At 39.0% G+C, this 11,844-nt stretch overlaps 1 protein-coding gene across 1 annotated transcript in view; it reads left to right on the top strand.

Moving 5' to 3' along the window:
- The first annotated feature begins 2,775 nt into the window (after nucleotides 1-2,775).
- Nucleotides 2,776-11,844, top strand: part of LOC124004617 (R-spondin-1-like) — a 31,870-nt gene continuing 22,801 nt past the window's right edge. Inside the window, 1 exon segment of the mRNA XM_046313260.1 lies at nucleotides 2,776-3,247. The gene's annotated coding sequence lies outside the window, so the exon portion shown is untranslated.

Raw genomic sequence — 11,844 nt, 5'->3', positions numbered from 1 at the left:
TTTCTTCTACGCTTGTCATTTTTCTCTATCTTCTCTCACTCTCATCCTCTTAATCTATTGGGACAACTACTCTGATTGATTTGACATTCTGCAACACTTAAGCAGGAGAAACAAGTGTGCTTATTCATCACTGGGAAAGAGAGAGAGTGAGAGAGATTGATGGAACTATGAGTTTCCTATTACTAAACAACACTTTAAACATGATCATTCCATGTCATGCAAGATTGGTTTATATGAGGCCAGTTCTGGTGTAAATAATACATAATCTCTTTTAGGTTGATTGGTGGGCCAAAACTCATTAGAAAACTTTCCTGCTCCTTATTAGTGAATAGCACGCACTCTCAACCTTGCCCCTCTGTTAAATGGAGAGGTGGTAGGGAAGGAAATATGTGGGGAGCGTTAAGAGATATATGACCGAAGTACACCATATTAGTTTAAAAAGGCCCATGGTTTTAGAGGTAGATATAATATTTGCAACTTTTCTGTAGAAATTGTGTTTATTTTGTTCTCTGACTGGATAGATTACTGTTCATGGCAATAAGTGCAACATTTTGGGAACTCAATGGCTTATTCAACAACTTGCCATGACTCCAGGACCACTTTCCCTACTAGTCTACACAGCATAGCCTCCATTTATGTGCCCCTTATGTCACATTTCTGTAATCTTATGCAAAACAGGTGGTTTTAAATAAGTTATTGAACATTAGAAAAGGTAGTACTATTATCCCATATTATAGAGGGCAGATAATTTGAATTGTATTTTATTTTACTTATTTATTTAACTAGGCAAGTCAGTTAAGAACAAATTCTTATTTACAATGACGGCCTACACCGGCCAAACCTGGACGACGCTGGGCCATTTGTGTGCCGCACTATGGGACTCCTAATCACAGACAGGCTATCAATTGAGACAAATGAACTAACCTTGCTCTTTGAAGTCATACTGTATGTCCGAGTCATGCCCATGTAACAGTTTCTTCCATCCTTCTCATTGCCTTTCTTTTCTACCTACAGACAAGGACAGTTCTTTTAAAATAATGATTGGCAATCAGTGGTGTAAAGTACTTACGTAAAAATACTTTAAGGTACTACTTAAGTCGTTTTTTGTAGTATCTGTACTTTACTTTACTATTTATATGTTTGACTACTTTTACTTTTACTCCACTACATTCCTAAAGAAAATAGTGTACTTTTTTCTCCATAAATTTTCCCTGACACCCAAAAGTACTTGTTACATTTCGAATGCTTAGCAAGACAAGAAATTTGTCAAATTCACACACTTATCAAGAGAAGGTCCCTGGTCATCCCTACTACCTCTGATCTGGCAGACTCCGTAAACACAAACGCTTAGTATATAAATAACGTCTGAGTGTTGGAGTGTGCCCCTGGCTATCCTTAAATGAAATAAAACAAGAATATCGTGCCATCTGGTTTGCTTAATATAAGGAATGTGAAATGATTTATACTTTTACTTTTTATAGTTAAGTATATGTTGGCAATTACATTTACTTTTGATACTTAAGTATATTTAAAACCTAATACTTTTAGACTTTTACACAAGTAGCATTATACTGGGTGACTTTCACTTTTACTAGAGTCATTTTCTATTAAGGTATCTTTACTTTTACTCACGTATGACAATTGGGTACTTTTTCCAACACTGTTGGCAATCAATATTACTTTAGCAAAACTGGACACTTCAAAAGAATCAAACATACTTAGATTAGCTTGGCATTTTTCACCTTGTTCGCACATGGCGCCAAAACCCCCAGGTCTCGTGGCAAGCACCTGTCAAGGACAGTTAAGTGTTATCTGCTACTGCAAATAAAATGACAGATGCACAACTACCATGGACGATATATTTTGGCTACTATCCTAGATAATAAGAGAAAGGTAGCACTTTTGGTAAATTACAACTTTTGTATCCTGTTTAGACTTTGGCTATGAGTAGAAAACATTGCCCCTCAAATTCATCCAGTATGTACTCTAGGATGATAGCATGGTAATGGCATAGCCGCCCTTGTAACCAAACGTTGTTACCTCAAGTCAATACTATTTCATTTAACAATTCAAATTGGCAGTTAATATTAGCCTACCACAAATATGGCCAATTCTAAAAAAAGAAACCACAAATATGGCCAAGTCTAAAAAAATAACATTAAAAAAAATTAACGAACACCTAACTCAACCTTTGAATGGTGATTTCGATTTGGGCATAGTCTACATTTCTTTTGCATTTTTTTCACCGTTCTTACCCTGCGCCAAAAATGCACCTTGACGCGTTGGCAGAAAACAGACGTCTAGGAGATATATAAAATGATCAAATGTATTCAATAGTCTTATTAGTGTAGGTCTAGTTGTCAGTAAAACTGACTAGGCCTGTGCATAGCCACTAAAGATTATGTATTTAAAAGTAATGTCAAAATATAATATATTTTTAGGAATGAAAATATTATCGTTATAAAATTCGTAAAATAAGATTGTATCCAATCGGTTGTCGGAATATGCCTAATTTAAATGTCTCACTTTAAGCGTAAACCAATCCAGCTGGGCAAGGCTTGATGGCCGAACGTTACGGATATTTTTTCGTGCTTCATTACAACACAGATTAGCACTAATGGGATTTTCCAAGATTTTATGACATTAACAAACAGTACACTCCAACTGAGTTCCACCTCTGGTTTTTCGTCTCGCAGTCTTTGTGAGTTTGAGGGGTGGGGCCAACTCAACTTCATGCATGCGGAGACTCCGGCAATAGATGGGGTTGGACGCAAATAACCCAGGATTATGAGTGACTTGTCTGAGTTGGAAGGTTTCCGACGCTTAAAAGTGGATTTATGTGGAAATTGCATTAAGAGAGTGACTTACTATCAAGAGCTTTCTTATAAATAACTGCGCTGACTGAAAGAAATAGCAAAATACATACAAACATTTTTCAGTGGATTGCATTTGAAAGATTACTTTCTCATTTTATTTGAAATGAGTTGCAGATTTTTGAATTGCCATAAATAATGCACACGGAGAGTCCAAATGTTTGATGGCAACATAAATTGCCAACTGATAAAATACAACAAAGGGAATGATTTGTCTCTCTATAATGATGATGGATCTCTTTCCCATCTCATGTGGAGGTGTCATGTAGGAGGAGTTCTTTGAAACCAAACAAGTTACGAATTTCCCTTATAAAATAGGAAATTGAGACCCGACACCTCACTGGATCTCACCATAAGAGGTTCGCAATGCACAGGTAGGTGGAATATTCCAATATGTTATTCCGCTGTGTATTCCGTATGACTGGATACTGATAATGCATTTTGGAATAGTTTAGATCTCTGTAATTATGGGAAATATTATGGGATCTCTAAGTAATATGGGAAACACATTATATCATCATCTAAATGACGTATTTATTAGGCTAGCCTATTAGCTTACTATGGCTTAATTAGCTTTTAATTAATGATGAATAATAGGCCTACCTCTAATAAACAACCCTCATTTAAATGTCAAAATGAAAGTATTTTTGAAGTGTTATTATGATGTTTTTTTTCATTATAGCAATCATGTTAGTATTCAACTTTTCAAATGTCAGTGACATTGAATTTGATCTTGTTTTATTTTGTCTGCTGTTATTATGTAGAACGAGGTCAGGTGTAAGGAAAAATAGTGTTTGTCTGAACAATATATTTTCTGTTATTAACACTCAAAAATGCATTTTCGAAAGAGGAATCGTCTAATTTTCAGTAACCTATGTGCATGAGGAACCCCGTGATGTTTAATAAAATAGATTTCTCACTTTTTCTGGAAAGAAATCTGAAATGCCTCCATTTGTATCCATTAGGGGTGCCCTGATTGTATGGAGGCATGCTTTTGGTTCTGCTGGTCGCTATTCAAGCATATTTAGGGAATAGAGTGCACAGAAATTGAGCATTTATTTTGGTACTCCACATGTGGCAGCAGCAATTTGGCAGTTAATTAAAACAGCACTGGCCTCTTTTATCTCCCTCTCTCCTTCTTGCTCTCCTCGTTCTCCCTCTCTTTCTTTCTCTCCGTTTTTCTGCATCTGTCTGTCTCTGTCTGCTTCTCCACCAGTCTTACATAAATACTGACCCCTTGAGTTCCGCTTCAAAGAGAGAGTGATAGGAAAGGTGGGAGACAGACAATTGGAGACTGAGATTATGGTAGAGAGAGATGCTGGAGTGGACTGGGGCAGGTGGAGATCTCCAATAGATTTTATTTTCTCCTCAGAAGACCATTGTAGGCAGCTGAAAGTCAGCATGGTGTGCTAGCATGTGCAGCATGCAGACACACAGTGCAGCTAACCCTGACTGCTGGCGCCCATAGACTATGAGTGCGTTTGAAAGGGCAGGGTGGTGCTGGTAACACAGAGGAATTCTCCTCCTTGTAGATCTCAGTGGGAGCTACCAGACAAGGAGTTAGAGGAGGAAGTAAGGAAGGAAGGAAGGAGAGAGATCTACTGTACTGTACAGAGCAGGCAGTCCCGTAGTGTTATAGTCAACATCTGTAGCACATTTTACCCAGCTTTCCCTGTACAGGAAGTGATTACCCAAATGGGCTGTGGAGGCTCCTGAAGCATTCCAGTGGCAGAGCCAGGTGTTTTTCGGCACACGTGCACATGCAGATGCCCTGCATGGTGCTACTACTACCTGCTGCTTTAGATTAGAGAGTGTTGATGGAGTGAGTGTCTTTCGGGCCTAGAACATGAAGGAGAGTGACTACTGATAACGCTTTCCTACCACCTACAGTTGAAGTCAGAATGTTACATACACTTAGGTTGGAGTCAGTCGCTCTGGATAAGAGCGTCTGCTAAATGACTTAAATGTAAATGTAAATTAAAACTCGTTTTTCAACCACTCCACACATTTCTTGTTAACAAATTATAGTTTTGGCAAATCAGTTAAGACATCTAATTTGTGCATGACACAAGTAATTTTTCCAACAAATGTGTACAGACAGATTATTTCACTTATAATTCACTGTATCACAATTTCAATGGGTTAGAAGTTTACATACACTAAATTGACTGTGCCTTTAAATAGCTTGGAAAATTCCAGAAAATTATGTCATGGTTTTAGAAGCTTCTGATTTGAGGTAATTGGAGGTGTACCTGTGGATGTATTTCAAGGCCTACCTTCAAACTCAGTTCCTCTTTGCATGACATCATGTGAAAATCAAAAGAAATCAGCCAAGACCTCCACAAGTCTTGGGGGCAATTTTCAAACACCTGAAGGTACCATGTTCATCTGTACAAACAATAGTACGCAATTATAAACAACATGGGACCACGCAGCCGTCATGCCGCTCAGGAAGGAGACGCGTTCAAATCATTCCCAAAACAACAGCAAAGGACCTTGCGAAGATGCTGGAGGAAACAGGTACAAAAGTATCTATATCCACAGTAAAACGAGTCCTATATTGACATAACCTGAAAGGCCGCTCAGCTAGGAAGAAGCCACTGCTCCAAAACTGCCATAAAAAAGCCAGACTATGATTTGCAACTGCACATGGGGACAAAGATCATATTTTTTGGAGAAATGTCCTCTGATCTGATGAAACAAAAATAGAACTGTTTGGCCATAATGACCATCATTATGTTTGGAGGAAAAAGGGGGATGCTGGCAAGTCAAAGAACACCATCCCAACTGTGAAGCACGGGGGTGGCAGCATCATGTTGTGGGGGTGCTTTGCTGCAGGAGGGCCTGGTGCACTTCACAAAATAGATGGCATCCTGAGGGAGGAAAATTATATGGATATATTGAAGCAACATCTCAAGACATCAGTCAGGAAGTTAAAGCTTGGTCACAAATGGGTCTTCCAAATAGACAATGACCCCAAGCATACTTCCAAAGTTGAAGCAAAATGGCTTAAGGACAACAAAGTCAAGGTATTGGAGTGGCCATCACAAAGCCCTGACCTCAATCCTACAGAAAATGTGTGCAGAACTGAAAAAGTGTGTGCGAGCAAGGAGGCCTACAAACCTGACTCAGTTACACCAGCTCTGTCAGGAGGAAGTGGCCAAAATTACCCCAATTTATTTTGGGCAGCTTGTGGAAGTCTACCCAAAATGTTTGACGCAAGTTAAACCATTTCAAGGCAATGCTACCAAATACTAATTGAGTGTATGTAAACTTCTGACCCACTGGGATGAAAGAAATAAAAGCTTAAATAAATAATTCTCTCTACTATTATTCTGACATTTAACATTCTTAAAATAAAGTGGTTATCCTAACTGACCTAAGACGGGACATTTGTATTAGGATTAAATGTCAGGAATTGTGAAAAATTGAGTTTAAATGTATTTGGCTAATGTGTACGTAAACTTCCGACTTCAACTGTATATCCTCACTATCATTGCTTCTCTCCCTCTCTTCCTTTCTATCTACTCTCATCACTCACTCACTCACTCACTCACTCACTCACTCACTCACTCACTCACTCACTCACTCACTCACTCACTCACTCACTCACTCACTCACTCACTCACTCACTCACTCACTCTCTAAATTAATTTCAAAGGGATTTTTGGCATGGGAAACATATGTTTACATTGCCAAAGCAAGTAAACATATAATTTTCACGTTTTGTCACCAAAGCCCCATATACCACCCACCACTGTGACCTGTATGCTCTCGTTGGCTGGCCCTGGCTAGATATTCATTGCCAAACACACTGGCTCCAGGTCCGCCTTATCTCAGCTCACTGGTCACCATATCAACACCCACCCATAGCACACGCTCCAGCAGGTATATCTCACTGGTCATCACCAAAGCCAACACCTACTTTGGCCGCCTTTCCTTCCAGTTCTCTGCTGCCAATGACTCGAACCAATTGCAAATATCGCTGAAGTTGGAGACTTATATCTCCCTCACTAACTTTAAGCATCAGCTATCTGAGCAGCTTACCGATCGACGCACCTGTACACAGCCCATCTGTAAATAGCCCATCCAACTACCTACTTCATCTTCATATTGTTTTTATTTACTTTTTTTGTTGCTCTTTTGCACACCAGTATTTCTACTTGCACATCATCTGCACATCTATCACTCTAGTGTTAATTTTCTAAATTGTAATTATTTCGCTACTATGGTCTATTTATTGCCTTACCTCCTTACTCCATTTGCACACACTGTATATAGATTTTTCTATTGTGTTATTGACTGTACTTTTGTTTATCCCATGTAACTCTGTGTTGTTATTTTTTGTCGCACTGCTTTGCTTTATCTTGGCCAGGAACTTGTTCTCATCTGGTCTACCTGGTTAAATAAAGGTGAAAAAATAACATTACATTTTTTTTATAAACAAAAGTGAAATAAACAATAAAAAACTAACAGCAAACATTACACTCATAATAGTTTAAAAGGAATAGACACATTTCAAATGTCCTATTATGGCTATGTACAGTGTTATAACTATGTGCAAATAGTTAAAGTACAAAAGGGAAATAAATAAACATAAATATGGGTTGTATTTACAATGGTGTTTGTTCTTCACTGGTTGCTCTTTTCTTTTGGCAACAGGTCACAAATCTTGCTTCTGTGATGGCACACTGTGGTATTTCACCCAATAGATATGGGAGTTTATCAAATTGAATTTGTTTTTAAACGATTTGTGGGTCTGTGTAATCTGAGGGAAATACAGCGCCTTTGGAAATTATTCAGACCTCTTGGCTTTTTCCACAGTTTGTTAGGTTACAGCCTTATTGTAAAATTGATGAAGTTGTTTTTTCCCTCATTAATCGAGACACAATACCCCATAATGACAAAGCAAAAACAGTTTTTTAGACATTTTTTCTAATTTATTAAAAATAAACAACTGAAATATCAAATCTACATAAATATTCAGACCCTTTACTCAGTACTTTGTTGAAGCACCTTTGGTGGCAATTCGTCTTGAGTCTTCTTCGGTATGACTCTACAAGCTTGGCACACCAGTATTTGGGGAGTCTCTACCATTCTTCTCTACAGATCTTCTCAAGCTCTGTCAGGCTGAATGGGGAGCATTTCTGCACAGCTATTTTCTAGGTCTCTCCAGAGATTTTCGATCAGGTTTAAGGCCAGGCACTGGCTGGGCCACTCAAGGGCATTCAGAGACATGTCCGGAAGCCCCTCCTGCGTTGTCTTGTCTCTGTGCTTTGGGTTGTTGTCCTGTTGGAAGGTGAACCTTCAACCCGGTCAGAGGTCCTGAGCATTCTGGAGCAGGTTTTCATCAAGGATCTTTCTGTAATTTGCTCCGTTCATCTTTGCCTCGATCGTGACTAGTCTCCCAGTCCCTGCTGCTGTAAAACATCCCCACAGCATGATGCTGCCACCACCATGCTTCACTGTAGGGATGGTGTCAGGTTTCCTCCAGGCAGTGTTGTAAAGTACTTAAGTAAAAATACTTTAAAGTACTACCTAAGTATTTTTTTGTTGGTATCTTTACTTTACTCTACTATTTTTATTTTGGACTTTTGCTTTGTACTGGAGTACTTTTTACTCCATACATTTTCCCTGACACCCAAAAGTACTTGTTACATTTTGAATGCTTAGCAGGACAGGAAAATAGTCCAATTCACACGCTTATCAAGAGAACATCCCTGGTCATCCATACTACCTGATTTGGAGGATTCACTAAACACAAGTACTTTGTTTGTAAATTATGTCTGAGTGTTGAGGTGTGCCCCTGGCTATCCCTAAATAAAAATAAATTTTTAAAAAATCATGCCGCCGGTTTTATGTAATATAAGGATTTGAAAATTATTTATACTTTTACTTTCACTTTTGATACTTAAGTACATTTTATCGATTACATTTACTTTTTATACTTAAGTATATTTAAAACCAAATACTTTTATTCAAGTAGTGTTTTACTAGATGATTTTCACTTTTACTTGAGTCATTTTCTATTAAGGTATCTTTACTTTTACTCAAGTATGACAATTGGGTACTTTTTCCACCACTACCTCCAGAATTGACGCTTGGCATTCAGCCCAAAGAGTTCAATCTTGGTTTCATTAGACCAGAGATTTTTGTTTCTCATGGTCTGAGAGTCTTTAGGTGCCTTTTGTCAAACTCCTAGCGGGCTGTCACGTGCCTTTTACTGAGGAGTGGCTTCATTCTGGCCACTCTACCATAAAGGCCTGATTGGTGGAGTGTTGCAGAGATGGTTGTCCTTCTGGAAGGTTCTCCCTTCTCCACAGAGTGACCATCGGGCTCTTCTCACCAATGCAATTGCTCAGTTTGGCCGGGCGGTGGTTCCAAGCTTCTTCTATTAAAAAATGATGGAGGCCACTGTGTTCTTGGTGACCTTCAATGCTGCAGAAATGTTTTGGTAACCTTCCCAAGATCTGTACCTGGACACAATTCTGTCTCAGAGCTCTACGGACTATTCTTTCGACCTTGTGGCTTGGTTTTTGCTCTGACATACACTGTCAACTGTGGGACCTTATATAGAGAGGTGTGTGCCTTTCCAAATCATGTCCAATCAATTGAATTTACCACAGGTGGAGTCCAAATTGTATAAACGTCTCAAGGATGATAAATGGAAACAGGATGCACCTGAGCTCAATTTCGAGTCTCATAGCAAAGTGTCTGAATACTTACGTAAGTAACATATTTCTGTTTTTTGTTTTTAATACATTTGCTAATTCTTCTAAAAACCTGTTTCACTTTGTCATTATGGGGCATTGTGGATAGATTGCTGATGAAATTGTTTTTTAAAATCAATTTTAGAATACGGCTGTAATGTAACAAACTGTTGATAAAGTCAAGGTGTCTGAATACTTTCCGAAGGCACTATATGTGTCTCTAATATGGCCATACATTTGACAGGAGGTTAGGAATTTTCCACCTCATTTTTTATGGGCAGTGTGCACATAGCCTGTCTTCTCTTGAATGCCAGGTCTGCCAATGGCAGCCTCTCTCAATAGCAAGGCTATGCTCACCGAGTCTGTACATAGTCAATGCTTTCCTCAATTTTGGGTCAGTCACAGTGGTCAGCTATTCTGCCACTTTGTACTCTCTGTTTAGGTCCAAATAGCATTCCAGTTTGCTATGCTTTTTGGTCTATTCTTTCCAATGTGTCAAGTAATTATACTTTTTTATTTTACATTTACATTTACATTTAAGTCATTTAGCAGACGCTCTTATTTTCCATGGTTCGGTTGGGTTTAATTGTGTTGCTGTCCTGGGGCTCTGTGGGGTCTGTTTGTGTTTGTGAACAGTACCAGCTTGCTTAGGAGACACTTCTCTAGGCTCATCTTTCTGTAGGTGATGGCTTTGTTATGGAAGGTTTGGGAATCGCATCCTTTTAGGTGGTTGTAGAATGTAACAGCTCTTTTCTGGATTTTGATAATTAGCGGGTATTGGCCTAATTCAAATGTTATGTTAGTTTTGATGGTGTGGTGTAGAAGGCCCTTCTTGCCTGGTGTTTCAGATCGTTCACATGTTTGTGGAGGTTACCTGTGGTGCTAATGTTTAGATCAAGGTAAGTATATTTTTTTGTGTGTTCTAGGGCAACGTTGTCTAGATGGAATTTGTATTTGTTGTCCTAGTATGTGGACCTTTTTTGGAACACCATTATTTTTGTCTTACTGAGATTTACTGTCAGGGGCCAGGTCTGACAGAATCGGTGTAGAGGTTCTAGGTGCTGCTGCGGCCCCCCTTGGTTGGGGACTGAAGCACCAGATATTTAGCAAACAGTGGACTCTCTCTCTCTCTCTCTCTCTCTCTCTCTCTCTCTCTCTGTTTATGCTGGACTGTTGTCTCGATGCAGCTGGCCATTGTGTTTGTCTCCCCTACCATCGACCTGTGGGCGGGTTTGGCTAATGCGACTGGAGCTTACAGCTCGGAGGCAGAGATGGGAGTATAATAAAATAAAAGTAAATCAAACATTGATGTACTGTATGCCTGGGTGAAAGTGCACATAACCTCCCTGTTTCTTCGCTGCTTGCAGTTGTTGAACCAAATAATCTGGATCTGAATCCAAAGAAAATAAAAAAGGCTCAGTTAAAAGCCCTTACACTGGAGCTAAATCTCTCCATTCGGTGCCTATGTGGCAGGCACCACCTAGCAGTAATTTCATTATATTACAAAAATAGGAGGTGTGTTGGAGTCCATAAATAGCACCAGAGCAGGCTCTGTAGGCTGCCACAGTTTGTAGGTGTTTCCCTGTGTCTGTGTGGAAGCAGAGGAAGGCAAGGCAGCTTGTGGGGAGGACAGGGCCTGAAATTTTGGGAGTGGAACGAAACGCTTGTGTGTACTCTTACTTTATTCAGTGCTTTAACACAGGTTGTGTTTATCGCCTGTTTACTGCTCGGCTCTTTTTCATTGTCTCACTCACACTTGCTGCTGATTGCAACTGCCAGAGTTATCTTTCCCTCATAAAGTAGTGTCTGGTGTTCTGGGTTTAAAGGTGCACTATGTAGAAATCTCTCTGCCATTTCCTTGTTGCTAAAATTCTAATAGTTCAAATAATTTCAGTTTATGTGACAAAACAAGCAAGTGTAGAGAATCATTGTACCATCTAAACCGCTGTGAAATATATTTTAAAAATCATGTATTTTCAGCTATCTGAAGTAAAAGATGCATAAGCGAAACTTAAGAACAGGAAGCATAGAAATGGCACACATAGAACAGTTCCACCGCTTCTTAGACTTGCTTTTAATGAGAATGATAGCTAGAACTCATATTTCTATGTGAATTTGGTTGGGTAGCCCAAAGAGTTACATATTGCAGCTTTAATTTGGAAAGATATGATAGAGAGCTAAAGACAGTTTTTAGGGAGTTTTATTTACATAGAAGTTGACAGTGGAGATGTCTGTTTTGGCTTAATGATTCTACAGTATAA

Source organism: Oncorhynchus gorbuscha, linkage group LG19 (assembly GCF_021184085.1).
Source record: "Oncorhynchus gorbuscha isolate QuinsamMale2020 ecotype Even-year linkage group LG19, OgorEven_v1.0, whole genome shotgun sequence".
NCBI lineage: Eukaryota > Metazoa > Chordata > Actinopteri > Salmoniformes > Salmonidae > Oncorhynchus > Oncorhynchus gorbuscha.
The sequence above is the reverse complement of the archived record's forward strand: the minus strand, read 5'-3'. Positions and strand labels throughout refer to the sequence as shown.